Source organism: Trichechus manatus, unplaced genomic scaffold (assembly GCF_000243295.1).
Source record: "Trichechus manatus latirostris isolate Lorelei unplaced genomic scaffold, TriManLat1.0 scaffold00071, whole genome shotgun sequence".
In the NCBI taxonomy this organism is placed as follows: domain Eukaryota; kingdom Metazoa; phylum Chordata; class Mammalia; order Sirenia; family Trichechidae; genus Trichechus; species Trichechus manatus.
In genome coordinates, this window is record NW_004444007.1 from 7,771,048 (window position 1) to 7,788,275 (window position 17,228).

At 38.6% G+C, this 17,228-nt stretch overlaps 1 protein-coding gene across 1 annotated transcript in view; it reads left to right on the top strand.

Moving 5' to 3' along the window:
- Positions 1 to 11,578: 11,578 nt before the first annotated feature.
- Positions 11,579 to 17,228, top strand: part of LOC101340987 (glutathione S-transferase C-terminal domain-containing protein) — a 42,598-nt gene continuing 36,948 nt past the window's right edge. Inside the window, exon 1 of the mRNA XM_023734770.1 lies at positions 11,579 to 12,570. The gene's annotated coding sequence lies outside the window, so the exon portion shown is untranslated. The remainder of the gene's footprint in view (positions 12,571 to 17,228) is intronic.

The following is a 17,228-nucleotide window of genomic DNA, read 5'->3' on the forward strand; positions in this document are numbered from 1 at the left end:
ACATGCTCTGTGAAAACATGTTTCCTAAGTGTGATGATGCTTTGGGTTAGTGAAAAGCAAAATTCCATTAATAAAGCTTTGCATTAAATGTTAGAAGGAACATCACCTAATTCAGAGAATTTACATGTTCTGATATTTAGTGTTAAGCTCTGAGGGTGTGTTAGAAATTTGTGGGGCACTTTTGTCCCTTAGCGTGACTGAGCTATTGTATATTGCAATATTATTCTAAGATATATATTTTATTTTTCCTTTATATTATAGTTAAGTGATTATTTTTACTTAGATTGCATAGTTTGGATTTTATTTCAGAATAATGGAATGATTTTTTATTTTAAGGGAGGATATTCCAAATATTTGTTATAAAAGTAGTGTTGGAACTGATAGGGCTGAGAAAAACTAATCTGTACTCACATGAAATATATGTGCAGATATTTCTGAAGGGTTAATATCAAGCCAAAAGTCTAAGAAAAATTAAATTATATGAAGATTTAGGAAGCTTTATGTATTTTTCCATGTGTTTGCATTTTAATTGCATTATAATCCTTAATTAATAATTGAATGCAGATTGACAACCATGATTAAGGAGAAAAATCTATTAATTTTTCATTTCTTGCTTATGAATAAAATGATTCAGCTTCTCTTTTGTTAAAACTGTAGAAGGCTCATACGTATTTTGAAAGATTTTCAAATATTTTTCACTGAGAAATATTTTTTTCATTCAAAATGATTTTTAATTTTATCTGTAATTTGGAGGAGTAGATAGAATATTGGATTCTACTTTGTTTTTCATTGCCTTTTAACAGGTGGCTTGGGAACAGAGTACACTCTTGATGGCATGTTTGAGGGTTCTTCTTTATATGCAAAATGCTTTACTTTTCCTGGAAACTAATCTCCTTAAAAGCTAATACTCAAATCAAACAATGCACCCTTTTCAGTGCTGAAAAAAATGGGTCAAGAAGGGATTAAAAGACTGGCACTGCACTAAAGTGGAGCAATGAAAGTTTTGCTTCTTTAAGCTTCCCCTTGTTACGTGAGAATTTATAAATTACCAGTTAATTCAGCATCCCCTCCTCCTCCCTCTTCTTCCTTGCCTCCCAGTATATAAGCCCTATTGTTCATATATGTATGAAATATTGTTTGCTTAGAAATTTTCCCGTTGTATCTATTATGAATTTTTGAATATCAATTAGCATTGAGTCTGATTTGCTTCATCCATGTATTTAATCAATGAAGAAACATGCTGATTTTGCTTTCCTCTCCACCTCAGTTTCTGCAGGTGTCCCTTCTTCGTTCACCCCTCGTTTTCCCTTAGTGTTTTACTCTGCAACACGTGAGGTCACCATGAGTCAGAATCGCCTCCATCACAACTGGTTTATAGTTGGATAAGATAGAAGAGTTCACTGTCTCACCTAGAATCCTCTAAAATAAGACAAACTATGAAAACTTCAGTTACACATGTAACTTCCCCCCATTTGTATAAATAGCTGTGTGATTCTGGGAAAGATATTTAAAAATTTTGACCCTCTTTGATTTATATAGAAAGTGGAAGTTAAAACGTCTACCTTTTATATTTTACATGTTGTTGTTAGTTTCCATTGAGTTGGCTCCAACTCATGGTGACTCTGTGTACAGCAGAACAAAACATTGTCATCTTCAAGATTGTTGGTATGCTCCAATCCATTGTTGCAGCCATTGTGTATTTTGAGAGCCTTCCAACATAGGGGGGCTCCTCTTGCAGCACTGTATCAGACAATATTCTGTGATCTGTAGGGTTTTCATTGGCTCATTTTCAAAAGTGTATCGCCAGGGTTTTCTTCCTAGTCTGCCTTAGTCTGCAAGCTCCACTGAAACCTGTCCACCATGCCTGCCCCTGCTGATATCTGAAATACTACTGGCATAGCCTCCAGCATCATAGCAACACGCAAGCCACCACAGTATGACAAACTGACAGACAGGTGATGGATATGTTATATAGGTAGTTTTTAATATAGAAGATAGCATATACAAAGTACCCAGCATAGTATTGTCATGTAGGAGCTTTCCAATAAATGGTTTATATCCTTAGTACTATTGTTTATACCCTTAGTACTATTGTTAGATTTAGCCAGTTAACCATGTTCATTACTTGTTTTTCCATACTCTCAACATATCAGTTATAAAAAGAAATCCAAGTGTCTATTTCTTTGCCTATATAATGACTAGATTAAATAAATGAATTTTAGGGTTTCTTCCATCTTTATAATTATATAGATCTTTCTTTAAGGAAATGCGTCCTAATGCTACCTATTAATCCTTATACAAGATTTTCAAAGTCAACTCAGTATAGTTAACTATTTCACATCATCTCATCTCTCTTAAAACTTTAAATATGTCCTCCTCTTTGCTCGTAATTCACAGAGGAAAATAGAAACAATCAGAAAAATTCATATACATACCCTACCAGCAAATGTGCTGTCTTAGTCTGGGTTCTCCAGAGGAGCAAAACCAGTGAAGCATATATAGATACATATAGAGAGAAATTTACTTCAATGAGGAAATGGCTTATGCAGTTGTGAGGGCTGGCAAATCCCAAATCTATCGGTTAGGCAACAGGCTGAAGACCTCTGCTGGCTCATGTGGTTGCAAGGGCTGATGAACCCAAAATCTACAGGTCAGGTGGCAGACTGGAGGCCTCTCCTGGCTCATGGGCTCCAAGGGATTGGCAGGCCCAAAATCTGCAGGTCAGGTGACAGGCTGGAGGCCTCTGCTGGCTTACTTCCCAAGAACTGGAAGTCATACAACGAAAAGACTGCAGGGTTGAGAAAGAGTGAGCTTTGCCAGAACATCCATTTATCCATTTATATACTAGATGCAGGCCATACCCTCAAGGAAACTCCTCTTCCTACTGATTGGCTCCTCACATCAGATCACAAAATGGAAGATGATTACATAGTGTCTTCCAAACCACTGAGAATCAGAGCTTGGCCAAGTTGACACATAACATTAACCATCACATGTGCCAACATACCTGTTTCTAGATTCATGCAATGTAAAGGCCTGTCTATCTGCATTGCACATGCAGACAGGCTGTGCATCAAACTTCCAGGCAACTGTCAGACTGCTAGGAATGAGGCATGTACACACACTGGCATCAGCCATTCCATGGGTGCTACTTTCATCTGTGATCAAGTGTGACATACATGACACTTACACAGTGTTGGCAAGGTGAAAGCCATTATTATTATTTATCAAAAGCAAACAGTAAACAATAACAACAGATTCTCAAAAAAGGAGCCCTGCTGGGTTACTGGTTAATTGCAGTAAACAATAACAACAGATTCTCAAAAGGGAAGTGTTTATCCTTCCCCAGATTACCCATGTCCATTCTTAAATCTCTGGGCAGGTGTGCTGTGGTTCAGGTCAGATGCTGTCTTCACGTCACATCTGCCTCTGGCTACCACCATGCTACTCAGGCCTGCTCTGCCTGAGAGCCCATGTAGATCCTGCCGTGCTGCCCAAGGTGGGGAAGCGTGTAACCCCTGCACAGGGTACACTCAGGCCGCTGTCCTGCTTGGACAAATGTTAGCTCATTTAGCTCCACTGGGCTTGCCCATAGACACCCAGCTCTGCTGGCAAGTCTCCTGCCCAGGGGTGCTCAACCTTCTCTCTATGGTCCAGCAAGCCCACCACAGCCACCTCTTCAGGGTGACAGCTCTCTCTTCTGGGTCAAGGAGGTTCTCAGTGCAGGGACCCCGAGTCCAAAGGACATGTGTCTCTCCGTACTCTTCCTGATGGCAAGAGGACCCTCAAATCTCTGTGGGATTGGCCCTTATATAAGCCTAGCAGGATGGCAAACAGACCAATCCCCTAACTGGACTGCAAGAGGCTCAATCCTATTGGGTGGATTTTCAAACCACTATTTGCATTGTAAAAGGAGCCCTGGTGGCACAGTGGTTAGGTGCGGGGCTGCTAGCCAAAAGGTCAGCCATTTGAACCTACCAGCTGCTCTGTGGGAGAAAGATGTGGCAGTCTACTTTTGTAAAGATTTATAGCCTTGGAAACTTTGTGGGGCCAGTTCTACTTTGTTCTATAGGGTCACTATGAGTTGGAATCGACTCGATGGCAATGGGTTTGCTTTATTGCATACTAAATTGACCAGTCACTCACAAGACTGTGGCTCAGACATTCATTTAGTGGGAGTTACAAGACTATGGCTAGCAAGGCCATATAAAAGTGATTCATTGCACCACATACACCATAGCCCTTCTGTCATATTCCCATCTAAGCATAAGCCTTTCATTTGTGCACTGTACCCTATCCCTTCATGCCCTCAATAGTTTTTCTCCTGGATCATGCCCATTAGTTAACAAAAATGCTAAAGTATTTTCCTTTAAAAAACAAACAAACAAACAAACAAAAAACCCTCTCTGGGCTGTGGGGACCATGGTCTAGGGGAACATATAGCTCAATTGGCATAACAGTTTATAAAGACAATGTTCTACATTCTACCTTGGTGAGTAGCGTCTGGGGTCTTAAAAGCCTGTGAGCAGCCATCTAAGATACTCCACTGGTCTCACCCCTTCAGGAGCAAGGGAGAATGAAGAGAATAGGATACAAGGAAAAGATTAGTCCGAAGGGCTAATGGACCACAGCTACCACGGCCTCCACCAGACTGAGTCCAGTACAGTTAGATGGTGCTCAGCTACCATCAGTGACTGCTCTGACAGAAATCACAACAGAGGGTCCTGGACAGAGCTGGAGAAGGATGTAGAACAAAATTCCAATTCACAGATTTACTGGCATGACAGACTGGAGAAACCCCAAGAGTCTGGCCCCTGGACACCCATTTAGCTCAGTGGTGAAATCACTCCCGAGGATCACCGTTCAGCCGGGAATTGGACAGCCCCGTAAAACAAAACGGGACTAATGAGGCACAGTAGTCCAGGGACAAGGACTAGTAGGCAGGAGGAGACAGGAAAGCAGGTGACAGGGAACCCAGGGTTGAGAAGGGAAAGTGTTGACATGTCATGAGGTTGTCAACCGTTGTCATAGGGCAATATGTGTACTAACTGTTTAATGAGAAACTATTTGTTCTGTAAACCTTCATCTAAGGTACCAAAAAAAAAAAAATTATCTATGTGAGATCAAATCAACAACAGCAACTCAAAAGGTTTGATGGGAAGCCTAGGGGACAGTGAGTTGAAGATAATGGTGATGGAATAATTTGGAAAAGGATAGTGAGAATAGCAGCACAACTGGAAGAATGTAATCCATGTCACTAAATTGTACATGTAGAAACTTTTGAAATGGTGTAACTTTGAGTATGTATATTTTCACCAAAAAAAAAAAAAAAAAAGGTCATCCAAGGTCGAGAAGGGAGAGTGTTGACATGTCATGGGGTTGTTAACCAATGTCAGAAAACAATATGTGTACTGACTGTTTAATGAGAAACTATTTGTTCTGTAAATCTTTATCTAAAGTACAATAAAAAAAAAATTTTTTTTAAAACCCTCTCTTACCCCACTTAGCCCTACAGCTGCCATCCCATTTATTTGCTCCCCTTTAAAACAAAACTCAGAAGTCTATACTTTGATCTTCTCCTCTTCCAGTCCTCCTCCAATCTTTTGTTAAAAATTACAAATCTATAAAAAAAAGTTGCAAAAATAGTACAATGGATGCCTATGTTGGCCATCTAGATTTACGAGTCGTCACTATTTTGTCTTACTTGCTTTACCTCATTATCCAACACACATACATTTTTCCTGAACCATTTGAGAGTTACTTGCAGACATTGTGACTCATCACTGCAAAACACATCAGCATGTATCTCCTGAGAACGTTCTCCTATATAGCCAGAGACTGATTATCAGATACTGGAAATTTAACACAAATTCAATACTATTATCTAATATGTTGCTTATATTCAAATTTTCCCAATAGTCCAATAATAGTGTCACTTTCTCTTCAGTATACAATCAAGGATTATGCATTGCTATTAGTTATTATGGAGCCCTGGTGGCATAGTGGTTAAGAGCTTGACTGCTAACCAAAAGGCAAGCAGTTCAAATCCACCAGCCGCTCCTTGGAAACCCTATGGGGCAATTCTACTCTGTCATGTGGGGTCAATATGAGTCAAAAGTGACTACTCGATGGCACCTAACAACAACAACCATATTAGTTATTGTATTTCTTTAGTCTCTGTCTTAGTCTCCTAGGGCGACCATAACAAAATACTACAAGAAGAGTAGTTTTAAGAACAGAAATTTATTTTCTCACAGTTCTGGAGGCTAGAAGTCCAAATCAGGCTATCAGTCATGTTGATTCCTCTGAAAGCTTTGAGAGAGGAACTGTTCCATGCCTGTCTCCTAGTTTCTGGTGGTTGCCGTCAATCCTTGCTATTCCTTTGCTGCTTATACATGCACCTGCCTCCATTATGGTGTCTGTCTTCCCCCTGTGTGTGATTTTATTTCCATGTCTGTTCTCCTGTTTTATAAAATACTACTCAAAAGGGATTAGGGTTAGGACCCACCCTACTCTCGTGCGATCTCATTTAACTTAATTGATAACATCTACAAGGAAAATACCCTATTTCCTCAAACAAAGTCATATTCACAGGTACAGGAGTCAGGACTTCAAAATATCTTTTTGAAGGACACAATTCAATCCCTAACAGTCTCGTTTAATCTAGAACAGTTCTTGACCTTTTAAATTTTTTTTGTCTTTTATGACATGGATATTTTTTAAGAATCTAAGCCAGTTATTTCCTCAATTTAAATTTATCTAATGGTTTTCTCTATTAGATAAAGCTAAACTATTGGCAGGTCCGTAGGTGGTGCTGATTGCTAACCTAAAGGTTGACAGTTCAACCCACTCAGTGATACTGCTGAAGAAAAGGCCTGGTGATCTGCTTCCGTTAAGATTACAGCCAAGAAAACCCAATGGAGCAGTTCTACTCTGTAACACGTGGGGTCGCCATGAGTTGGAATCAACTTGATGGCAACTAACCACAAAAACAAACTATTGGTAAATCTACAATAGAATGACTCCCACACATTTTTGGCAATAATACTGCATAGCTGATGGTGTATCCCCTCTGAGTGCATCACATCAGTGGGCACAAGATATCAGTTTGGTGCATTGTTAGTGTTAAGTTTGATCATTTAAGACTTTGTCAGATTTCTCTATTATAAAGATATTTGTTTCCCTTTGGAATAATAAGTAATCTCTGGGGAACTACTTTGAGACTGTCTTGTTCCCCAACAGTATTTCACCAATGGTTTTGGCATTCATTGATGATACCTACCCAAATCAATTATTACTGTGGTCATTATAAAATGGTGATTTCTATTTCTATTATGCCTTCTATGTGTATTAGTTAGATGAGGCTTCTGCTCCAACATTTCAACACAACTGCTGGTGTTGAGGTCACTGATGACTTCCGTTTACTAAATAATGGACAAGTCTCAGTCCGTATTTTACTTGATGTATCATCTGTATTTGACAGAAGTAATCATTCTCTTCTCCTTGGAATACTTTCTTTACTTGGCCTCTAAGAAACCAATAGAATGATTCCATATCAGTCTCCTTTGCTAGTTCTTCAACTTCCAAAAACATTGAAAAACCTCAGGGCTTTCTCTTCAGACCTCTACTACATCTCAATATATGGCAGTTCAATTCTTCTAATTGCTCAAGCCAAAAACTCTTGAGTCATCCTTGATTCCTTTCTTTTGTTTACCCTCCACATCCAATCCATGAGCAAATTCTGTCAGCTCTATTTATAAAATATATACCAAACCCAGTCATGTCTCATCACCTCCATTGCTACAATGTTAGCCCAGGCAACCATCATGTCTGGCCTGGACTATGGCAGTCATGCTTCTACCTGCTTCTCCCTGCTTCTACCTTTGCTTCCTTTAAAAATCCTTTTGAAATATAAATCAAATAATGTCACAAAACTGATCAAATTCAAAATAAAACCCAAAGTTCTTCCTTAAATTGTAAAATCTTATGTACTCTGCCCCCTGGCTACTTTTTTGATCTTCTGTTCTCCCAGTTTCTTACTCAGTAACTATACTTGTTATTCTCTTTGTCTTGAAAACTCTTCTCCCAGATAATCCATATACTTCATTCCCTTGTTTCATTCAAATCTCAAATGCCACCTTATCAGAGAGGCCCTTTTGGATCATCCTATCTGAAATAAGTATCCTCCCCTCTACTCTTTGTCCCCTTCTCTTTTTATTTTTCTTCTTAGCCCCTGATAGTGTTTATGTTTGTTTGTGTGTATCATCTGTCTACCCCCACATAAAGTGCGCTCTGTGGCAGCAAGGACTACTGTATCCCCAGTGCTTACACAGTGCCTAGTGCATATGGGTACCTAAGAAATATTTGTTGAATTGACTGTTGGGATTCCTTCTACTCTTCTGTTAATGATGGAAAGAAAATCTTTTTTTCCCTACCTCCAATGAAAGTTTTAATTTTATAACTGTTCTTCTCTCCTCTTGAAACATTGTTTACAATTTTTCAAAGTATATTTTAGCAAAGAAATTGTGTTTCTGTTTGTAGGTTGCATAAATTAATGGATTATGCATTCCTAATATGTTTTTCTCAGTGTTTGGACAAAATTCTCATGTGGTAAGCTAGTGTTATTTCTTTTATTATAAATAAAAGCACACGATCTTTTACTAAATCATCCATTTATGAATTTTAAAATACATCAGGACAACTCTTTTTATTTATTTTAATGTCCTACATAATCCTCTGGAAGTTTGTTGTTGTTAGTTGCCATAGAGTTGATTCCGACTCATGGCGACCCCGTGTGTACAGAGTAGAACTGCTCCATAGGGTTTTCAAGGTTGTGACCTTTCAGAAGCAGATTGCATTGCCAGGCCTATCTTCTGAAGCACCTCTGGGTGGGTTCTAACTGCCAACCTTTTGGTTAGTAGTCAACCGCTTAACTGTTGCACCACCCAGGGACCCCAAGTCTTGTTTCTATTAGCTAGTGAAGGGAGAAAATTCTGGGCTCTTTTTATTAGCTTGGAAGTAAAAGTAATCATATATTTATAAAATTAGAGTAAACTCAGTGTAGAAATTTTGACTAACCATTTTTCTCTCTGGTATTTTTTGTTCTATATGTTTTGTTTTTCTGTGCATTTAAGTAATGTGAGGGAATATAACATAAGGCCTCACATCTAGTTTTAGCAGTTCTTGGAAGTGACCAAGATATACGTCCTTGTTTTAAAGTGAGAAGAAATTCCTATGCCATTTTGTGGCTGTGTGGATGGGTGGTTGTTACTCACAAATGCCCTCATGCTACCATGTCTGTATCTCTAACATCAGATGATACATTTTAGGGCTGTTCCTTGTCCACCTAACTAGGGAGAATTTTTTCTTTTTTTAATCGTACTTCAGGTGAAGGCTTACAGAACAAATAGTTTCTCATGAAATAGTAGTACACATATTGTTTTATGACATTGGTAAACAACCCCACAACATGCCAACCCTCTCCTTTCTTGAACTTTTATTTTTTTTTTTTGGTGAAAACATACATAACCAAAGATAAACCATTTCAAAAATTTCTATATGCACAGTTCAGTGACATCGACTACACTCTTCCAATTGTGCTGCTATTCTCACTTTAGAAGAAGGCTTACAGAACAAAAGTTTCTCATTTAACAGTTAGTATACATGTTGCCCTATGACTATGGTTAACAACCTCACAACACATCAACACTATCCTTACTCAACCTTGGGTTCCCTATCACCAGCTTTCCTGTCCCCTTCTGCCTTCTGGCCCTTGTCCCTGGACTGCTGTGCCTCATTAGTCCCATTTGGTTTTACGGGGTTGTCCACTCCCCGGCTGAATGGTGAACCTCGGAAATGACTTCACCACTGAGCTGAAAGGGTGTCTGGGAGCCATACTCTTGGGGTTTCTCCAGTCTCCTTTAGGCCAGTAAATCTGGTCTTTTTTTTTGTGAGTTAGAATTTTGTTCTACATCCTTCTCCAGCTCTGTCCACAACCATCTGTTGTGATCCCGGTCAGAGCAGTGAGTGGTGGTAGCCGGGCACCATCTAGCTGTACTGGACTCAGTCTGGTGAAGGCCTTGGTAGCTGTGGTCCATTAGTCCTTCAGACTAATCTTTTCCTTATATCCTGTTCTCTTCATTCTCCCTTGCTCCTGAAGGGATGAGACCAGTGGAGTATCTTAGATGGCTGCTCACAGGCTTTTAAGACCCCAGACACTACTCACCAAGGCAGAATGTAGAACATTGTCTTCATAAACTGTGTTATGCCAATTGAGCTAGATGTTCCCCGAGACCATGGTCCCCACAGCCCTCCACCCAGCAATTCAGTCCTTCAGGGAGTCCGGATGTGTCCATGAAGCTTTCATGACCTTTCCTTGTACAAATTGTGCTGGTTTCCCCTGTATTGTGTACTGTCTCACCCTTCACCCAAGATACCACTTATCTATTGCCTATTTACTATTTCCCCCCACCCCTCCCATCCCTGGTAACCAACAAAGATTGTTACATTTTGTGTGTGAACTTTTTCATGGGTTTTTACAATAGAGGTCTCATACAATATTTGTCCTTTTGTGATTGACTTAGTTCACTCAGCATAATGTCCTCCAGTTTCATCCGCGTTATGAGATGCTTCACAGATTTGTCATTGTTCTTTATCATTGCTTAGTACTCCATTGTGTGTATGTACCGTAGTTTGTTTATCCATTCATCTGTTGATGGGCATCTAGGTTGTTTCCATCGTTTTGCTATTGTGAACAATGCTGCCATGAACATAGGTGTGCATATGTCTATTCGAGTGACGACTTTTATTTCTCTAGGATATGTTCTTAGGAGTGGGATTGCTGGATCGAATGGTATGTCTTTTTCTAGCTTTCTGAGGAAGCGCCATATCATTTTCCAAAATGGTTGTATCGTTTTGCATTCCCACCAGCAGTGCATAAGAGTTCCGATCTCTAACTAGGGAGAATTTTTTCATGTTTATGTTATATATTTCATTGGTGTCTTAGTTATCTAGTGCTCCTATAACTGAAATACCACAAGTGGATGGCTTTAACAAACAGAAGTTTATTTCCTCACAGTAAAGTAGGCTAAAAGTCCAAATTCAGGGCTTCAGCTCCAGGGGAAGACTTTCTCTCTCTGTCGGCCTTCTCATCAATCTTCCCCCGGACTAGGAGCTTCTCTGCACAGGTACCTCGGGTCCCAAGGATGCGCTCTGCTCCTGGCACTGCTTTCTTGGTGGTCTAAAGTCCCCAACTCTCTGCTTGCTTCCCTTTTCTTTTATCTCTTGTAAGATAAAAGGTGGTGCAGGCCACACCCCAGGGAAACTCCCTTTACATTGGATCACCCTAGTCTTAATTTCCCACCCTAATCCTCTTTAACTACAGATACAGATTATGATTTATAACACATAGGAAAATCACAAAATGGAGGACAATCACGGAGTACTGGGAATCATGGCCTAACCAAGTTGACATATATTTTGGGAGGACACAATTCAATCCATGACAATTGTGTATCCAGAAATGTTAACTCTTGCATCATCCTCAAGAGTTCTCATAAGCAATTAGCTGTTTCAATATATAATTAAACAATGCATCAGTTTTAACTGTAGGAAACACAGCTTATGACTCTGTTGTCAGAATACTGCAAAAAGTTTGCATTAACATGTCATTTTGTTTTCTGAATTAATATTCAAAGAGACATATGACAATAGCCAAAGTCTTTGAGCTTCTAAATACAGCTTTTAAAGCTCCCAATTTCAAGAAAAAAATTTTTTTTGACATCTTTTGTTCCTTTTTATTGCTGATTCAGTGACTTGAGCCTAACTACCAAGGGATTGGGTCTTGTGTGTTAAGTAATTTCTGGAAGTCCCTGGAAAATACCGTTGCCCTGAGATGGAAGGGTTTGTAGTCTAAAGAATATTGTCTGTATCTTTGTTGACTCACTGTATTCACTGGAACTAGATTTTGAAGGATGAATAGACATTTTTAGGCAATGAGGTAGGATAAAGCAATTTTTCCTAAAGAGCTGCTAAAAATAGTTCCTAAAGTGAATTAGATAGCAAAGAATTTAGTCATCAAGTAATTTTGAGAAACACTGTTAATCTAAATTAAACCAGTTTCTATACTATTAGACTCCTTAGAGGCTTTTCTATACTAATGAACATTGTGATTCTCTAGAAATGGGGTAATATATGAATTTTCCAAAGCTATCTAATGGTGGAACCCACTTTTTATTTTCCACCAATGTCCCTTAACTATCTTGAGGGATTTGTGTTCCATAAACAATTTGAAATTTCTGGGTTAGTGGTATTCACAGCAAAAGAATTACCATGTTTAAAACCTTATAAAGGTGACAGAGCATGATGTGTTTGGAAAATAACTGGTAGTTTTATCTAACCAGAGAATGGTGAGCGGATGGGAGCAAAACAGTGGCAGGAAATGAGTTGGATGAGACAATGAAGTCACAGTGTTAAAAATCTATCCTGTCAGCAGTGGGGAGCCATTGAAGACTTTTAAAAAGGGAAGTAGCATGAACACATTTGCATTTTTGAAAGAATGGACATGAACAGGTGAGAATATAGGACAGAATGTTCAATTAGAGAGCTGTTGCAGTAATAAAAGTGAGAAATAATAAGAGTATGAACTAAGAATATATATGCCTTTTGTTGGAGACAATGATGATGAATGGATGATGGTACCATTAGCAAGTAGATACCAGAAAAGAAACAAGTTTCATGGTGGAAGATAAATGAATTCAGTTTATGGACATGTTTGGTTTGAGGTCCCTAAAGGACATAGACAAACATACCAAGGATGCAACTGGAAAATCTGATCTAGATCTGGAGTTCCAGAGTGTAGTGTTAGCTGAACTATAGATTTGGGTGTCATTGGAATAGATATGGTATTTTAAACTATGAGAATGCTGAGAGAGAATTTAGATACACCTCTCTGGTGAGAAAAATTTACCCATCCTGAGTTAGTTTTTTCAGTTAATTTACTTCCAATTTAGTTCTAAGTACTTCTGGGTTTCTGAAAATTCTATTTAATGATCATTTGAATCTAGAAATATTCCTTTGATAAGTAAGTGTCAAGACTGTGATTATTTTGTTTGTTTGTTTGATTGGATGGGTTTACATTTGTGTGTTTGTGCATGCCCGTACTCTATAGTTTTTAATCAGCTATTGACTATTACTTTTGAATTTAAAAGTCTAAATTTAGATGTGATGACACAGAAATATTAGTATTTATTGAACTTTGGCTGTGGCCAAATGAGCACTTGTCCTGGACGTATATCCACCACCACGATATGTCCCAAATAGCTTTCTTTTTTACTTCAACTCCAGCACTTCCACTGCATGACATTTCCCTGAAAAATAGACTTTAGCATGTCTGTCATGGTGATTTTGAGACTGGAATTAAATATATTATCAAAATATAGAAAAATGATTTTTCAATAATGCTGAAGATTTCTCTGGTGTCAGAAATGCAGATGAAACACATTATGTATACCTGTACTATGCAGGGAAGGAAGCATCCAAAACCAAACCAAACCTGTTGCCCTCGAGTCAATTCTGATTCATGGCAACTCCATGTGTTACAGAGTAGAACTGCTCCGTAAGGTTTTCTTGGCTGCAATCTTTATGTAAGCAGACTGCCAGGACTTTCTTCCGTAGTGTCATTGGGTGGGTTCAGACTGCCAACCTTCAGGTTAGTAGTTGAGCACAAACTGTCTGCGCCACCCAGGGACCTTGGAGGCAGCATAGTGCCTACTAGAGTAAGTAAAAATTCTGTGTATTCTTTTCTTTAAAAGATAGTAAACTTTACTAATATTTAATAGACAAATTGATAGTATTGTATGTATTTGAGTCCTTTTAAAAAAAGGTTTACTGATAAGAATTCATGATAAAATTTTTGAAAGTTCTTGGGAAGACAGATAAGAGCACAGGCCCTGGAGTGAGACTGTCAGGATTCAAATCCTGGCTCCACCATGTAGTAACTATGTGAACAAGGCAAGTTACCTCATGTTTTGTTTGTTTTTGCTTAACTTTATTAATCTGAAAATGGACTAAGAATACCAACCTCACTGAGCTGTTATGAAAAAGAACTGAAATAATAAATAAACATGCTTAGTACAAATAATCATTTAGTAGTGCTGATACCAGCAAATAAGAATATCCATTCAATGTGGCACGAATGATTAAGTGCTCAGCTACTAGCTGAAATGTTAGTGGTTTGAACCCACCCAGAGGCACCCCAGAAGACAGACCTGATGATCTGCTTCCTAAAGGGCAGAGCCTTGAAAACCCTATGGAGCAGTTCTACTCTGCCCACATGGAGTCACCAATGAGTCAGAAATGACTTGACGGCAACTGACAAGAACAATAACAACAAGTGATGAGATTAAATATATATAATTATAATCATATTCCTCAAATACCCCTAGTTCCTTTTCACCTAATGACTTTTGCATCAGCAGTTCCTTTTGTATGGAATGCTTTTTCTCTTGTCTTCTCAAGGCTGGCTTCTTGCTTTTCAGGTATCAGTTTAAACGTTACCTGCTCAATGAGGCTTTCCCTGACTACCTAATATAATCTACACTATTCACCTAGTCGGTTTCAACCGTATCACTCTATTTGAATTCCCTTCATGTCTTTTATCACTGTCTGATATATATACTTGATTATTTAATTGTTTATTGTTGAACTCCCTTCGCTAGAATATAAGCATCTCTGTTGTTCTCCACTGTGTCTCAGCACCTTGATCAGGGCTTGCCATATAATAAAAGCTTGAAAAATATTTGCTAAATTAATGAACTACTCTGTAGAGGTTATAATGAAAGAATCACAGAAAAACAGGAGATTCAAAACTTCAGTTTAAAGAAATTGTCAGTTCCTGCCTTCCTCTGCCTTACCCAGCCCCGGAACTGGTGTATTTGTCTGTCAGTAGACTCAGACCTTCCAAATGGTAAAATTTCATTTATTTTAGATCTGACATCTGTTGTGCCTTAGGGTAATCCCTAAACCAAAATAAATAAATAAATAAACCCGTTACCATCGAGTTAATTCCAGCTCACAGTGACCCTATAGGACAGAGTAGAACTGCCCCATAGGGTTTCCAAGGAGCACCTGCTGGATTCAAACTGCTGGACCTTTTGGTTAGCAGCCAAATGCTTAACCATTGCACCAACAGGGCTCCGGGTAAGCCCTGGCCACACACGTATCCCCTATGTTGCAGTCTTCCTCTCCTTAGCGCTTTTTATTTTTCCCTTTTCCAAAACTCTACTGGCTGGACCGCTGTTGAAGGCCACTGCTGGTGGACATCAACCATCAAATTAGACCTGTGTAGATATCAATACTTGCTCAGATTGGGTCCCTTGTGAATACCCATGGCTAACTGGGTTAGTTCCCAGACTCGTTTTCCTTCTACCATCTCTTATTGCTGAGATTCCAATATTTTTTATAACTAGGCCTACAAAGAATTGAACTATTAGCAAGGGGAAGGGAACAGTAGGATTCTGGAATTCAAGAATTATTTTGAGTTTTTTAAGGTCCCTATAATTTGTGGAGCCCTTGTGATGCAGTGGTTAAGAGCTTGGCACTAACCAAAAGGTCGCCAGTTCGAATCCACCAGCTGCTCCTTGGAAACCCTATGGGGCAGTTCTACTCTGTCCTATAGAGTTGCCATGAGTCGGAATCAACCTGATGGCAACGGGTTTGATTTTGGTTTAATACTATTTGGTGATGATAATCCTTACAACCCTAATGTTAGGATATTGTTCTGATGATCTATTGCTGCATAAATAACCACTGCAGAGCTGATTGGCTTTGAGTAATAATTGTTGATTTTATTCACATCTCTGCAATTTAGGTAGAGCTTAGTGTCTCTGCTTGTTTATACTACACAGTGTCAGCTAGGGATGTTCGCCTTCCTCACAGCATGGTGGCCGTGTTCCAAGAGATATGGAGTGAAAGCATCAGAAATGGGCACAGTGTCCCTTCTGTATTTTGTCAGTCAAGCAGTCATGGAGCTCAGATTCAAGGGGAGAGGACAAAGACCCTGCCTCTTGTTAGAAATACTATCAAAGAATTTGGGTGCTGTGTCACAACAGATAGTTACTGTCTTCCTTTTTTTAATAGAAATGAAATACATAAAAAATAATCAAACAAGAAAACAGTAACCTGTGAGTCATATCCTAGTAGAAATTAACTTTCTATGTACAAAAGAAATTATTTTTAAAACATTAGCTGACTCTAGGAAAGTTAGCATGTACCATTTTGGACTACTAAATTGCCATTTAATCTAATTACTGCCAAATACACCACATTGGAGGCCAAATGAGGGCTCCTTGAGTGGCATCAAAAAGTTAATGAAATGTTAAAATATATTGTTCTTGCTAATCTAAGCCTGTGGAAAAGAGGGAAAAGAAATAGCTAAATATTTTCTAGAGTTAGCTTTTTTTGTTCTAAAAGTGTTTCAGTTTGGTCTTATGGGAAACTTGGAAGATATTGTGGACTTTTTTCTTTTTTAATACCAAAATACCAGAGCAAAGTAATGTTTACTTTGTGTGGTATAAACCATTTTTAAACAAAATGAAAATATATGTGTTCAATTAACTCTGGGTTCTGCTATTCTGATGTCAAAATGTTTTATTCATCTTAAAGAAAAAAACAAAAGGAATTAAAAGGTTTTAAAATTTTCATTTTTCACTGTATCAAAGCCATACTGTAAACAAAAGGTTTGTTGGTAAATAAGGTGACCGTATTTTCTTCAACTTTTGCCCTTAACCCAGCATCTTGCCTAAAACAGTTTTTAGTTACCAGTTTTTTTAAAAAAGATGCTCTAGCATAGATACGGAAAGGTGAAGGTGCATGCTATTTTTAGTGAACACCTGCAGTACCGTAACATGAAAGATCTTTCCAATCTATTTTTATTTCTTTCCTCCTGGATAATCTGATTTTGCAACAAATTGATTGCTCAGCATCCTCCATGTCACTTTCCTATGAAATCAAAAAGTTGCTGTGGGAGTTCCAGCAAAATAGCACTGTAGGAAGAAGCACCACACCATCCCTCCACAGCAAAGATTGGAAAAACTAAGCTGAACAGAGAATACAACAATCCTGAAACCCTAAAACATCAAAAGAAGAGATAAAGAACTCAGCCAAGCACCAAATGGAGTGAGAAAACTGACAGAGAACGGACAGCAAGGAGAGATTCATGCAGAGGTCCC